Genomic DNA, 3,128 nt, shown 5'->3' with positions numbered 1-3,128 from the left:
TGTGATAGACACCAAAATTGAAAAAGATTTGATCCCAGAATCAGTTACTAAGAGGACTCTGACTTTGTTTAGATAAGTGGTGGCAATTTGCTCTGGGAAGGGGGCTCAGCTGCAGAGGGTAAACCACCACTGGCCAAAGCGGAGCAGGACAGTCTCCTGCCTCTTTGCAGGTGACCGGCTTAGCAGTGGGTCCGTGACTCGGTTCTGGTCATTGAGACAAAAGTGGGGCTTAAAGAAAAGATTTTCCGTTCTGATGAAAATCCCCTTTCCTCCCTGCCTCTGTACGGTGGCGTGTGAAGATATGATGCCTGAAGCAGGGCAGCCTTCTTGTGACCATGAGGGGTAAAACCAAGAGGACTGGAAAAGTGAACTCAGAGTGCTGAAATTATTAAACTTCTGAGTTGACAGCCCTTGGAAGTGCATACCCTGTAATTCTATTTATGAGACATAATAAACCCCAATGTTTTCGACTACATTTATCTAGTAATAGTAGTTGTCTATTACTAACTACCAAAAGCATCCTAAAGGATATAAACACACACTCATCCTATGACCCTAGACACATGCCCTCGCTGGGCCCCAGTTTCTTTTTGTATAAATGACAGGGTTGCATCAGATTTGTGTTGGCAAACAAGTAGCCCATGGGCCAGATTGAGCCTGGCGGTTGTGTTTGGGTTTCACCGTGCACGATACAAATCAGACCTACTGGGAAAATGTGACTCCTAGACTTCCTGAAACTCTAGGAACTGCCCTCGTGAGCCTCCAGCCCACAGGGTACTGGGAAACACTGAGTCTCGTTACTTAATCCGATCTCCATCTCTTCTGGAACGAAGAGCCTCTTGGATACCCTGGCTTTTCTCTGTGAACGCTCGTGGTCAGGTGGAGTGTGCTTACATGCTCTTGCGGCCTGAGAGCTGTGTGGTTTTCTCTAGCTCCATTGTGGAATTGCAGGGCTGGTTGTGGCCTCAACTCTGAATAGTGTCTGCTAAGATGGAGCAGGTCTCTCTGGTTCTCTGGAATATTGTGCTGCTTCCACAATCTTTGGTCTTAGACATAATCCCTGTATTTTGAAATGTCTAATACCAGGTCCCTTCCAGCTGTCTGTTCTGGGGACCTCCACATTCCCTCCCTGGGAGATCCAGGGTCTGGACAGGCCCTTCGGAAGCAGGAATATGACTCAGACCTATGATCGCAGACACCCCTATACACAAGTACCTTATGCTCTCCTGTGGGACCCGGTGCCAAGCCACATGCGGAGACTTCTTGAGAGCCGTGCAGTCTCTCCCGAGTGGGCTCGGGCTTCCTGTGTTCTTGGCTCCCCTCACACCTGTCTGGACATCTCCATTGCTAGTTGTCCTGCCCCTTGTCAATATATGGCTACACAGCAGGAGGAGGAGAAGAGAGATTAGTAAGAATCCTGCTATTTCCTCATCAACTTCCTCCTTTCTCCACGCCCCCAGGACCAAAGGCTCACATTTTTCCTATCTTTTTCCTGCCTGGAAGGAACTTCCTCTATGTCAAATCCTCCTCCTTTAGGAGTCATGGCTGCTATTAAGAGAAACCTCTGAACCAGAGACAACATAAATCAAGAGAAGTTTTAAAATTATATCATGGCACCACATTTAAAATCATTTTTAGTTTGTCACCAACATGTAAAAACTTACAAGATTCTATAGACACATCCAGACTTTTACCTTCTCTTGAAGACTTAGAAACTCTGGCAGCAGGAACTCAAGTCCTTTCAGGCACAAGAACGGGCTCGAGCTGACCAGAGTCTGCTTCCCTTTGACGGTGCGCGTACTGCCTGCTTCTTCACCGTCTGGATCACTCCCCTTTGCCTTGACCTTGAATGCATCCTGTTCCTCCATCCACATCCCCTTTCTAGCCCCTCGGGCGTTTGATTTCCTGAGATCCATTCCACTCATTCAGTTCTGGGGCTCCACGATCAGCACCCCGCCCGCCCCCGTGTCCAGCACCACGCTAAGCCCAGTCAGCAAATAGAACATTTTACAGCCTGATAAAAGGATGATTGGTATGTGAATATATAGTATATCATTAGTAACTCTATAGCCCAGCTGAGTATGTATGACTAACACTTATTTTAAAACGAGAAGAAAAGGTTCCTAAAACCTCCCAAGAGCTTTTCAACATGTCTTTCACTTCCGTTCTTTGAACCAGCTGTGGGACCGTGGGCAGGTTACCTGGGCCAACTGGACTGCTATTTCCTCAAGTGTGGAATGAAGGGGGCAGGACTAATTCCAGGGCTTGGACGTCACATAAGTTCAGCCCACAACCACGCATCCTAGTATTAGGAGGGCTGACCCAGGGGTGGAAGACAGGCCCTCACCTGTAGGGCGTTTATGATCCAGTGAGGAAACAAAGCTAATGCACGCAGCGTGGCAGGCATCACGAGGCACAGAGGCACCGTGGAGGTGCAGGGCCCAATGCTCAGAGTCATGGCATCACAGAGTCCAGAGGAACCTTAGAACCTCTTCTCTCCCCACCAATGTCTTCAGCTATCTACCTCTTCTTCTTCTCTGAAAATACAGTTCATCTTCAACACTGTCCCACCTGAAGCTCCCAAGTCTGGGTGAGTTAGTGCCCTCCACAGTGTTCCCACAGCTCTGCGCTGTTGCTGTTTGTCCCCCGTCGTGTTGTGACACTTGAGAGCCAGGAATGTCTGTCTTTTTTTCCCCCTGAGGATACCCTACCCATTATTTTGGTAACAACAGCCACTTCTGCCTGAAAGAACCATGCCACCCCCATTCCATGTGGTCTTGATGAAATGGCTGATAAAGATTTCCATCACATACACATCCTCCCTGTGGTGAGCAAGTGAAATTGGGCCAGATTCTTTCTCTAGGGAATTTGAATCTTAAGGGAAGTGACATGCTGTGACAGAATGTTGAAAGAGTTTGAACCAAATCTTTCTTTCAGCAGAGTCCATTTGTTCCTGTTCCTGTGACCCACTGACCTGTCCTTGTCCCTCTTTTCCTCCCTTGCATGTTCAATCCTTTTCCAGTTCTGCAATCTCCACGATCCTTTCTTCTTTTGTTTTAAAGTCAGACGGAGCCATCGCATCTATTACTTACAACCAAGAATCCTAACTGATTCTGGGATCAAATCTT

The sequence above is a fragment of the Equus quagga genome, chromosome 5 (assembly GCF_021613505.1).
Source record: "Equus quagga isolate Etosha38 chromosome 5, UCLA_HA_Equagga_1.0, whole genome shotgun sequence".
Classification (NCBI taxonomy): domain Eukaryota; kingdom Metazoa; phylum Chordata; class Mammalia; order Perissodactyla; family Equidae; genus Equus; species Equus quagga.
Note: the sequence above shows the minus strand (reverse complement) of the source record.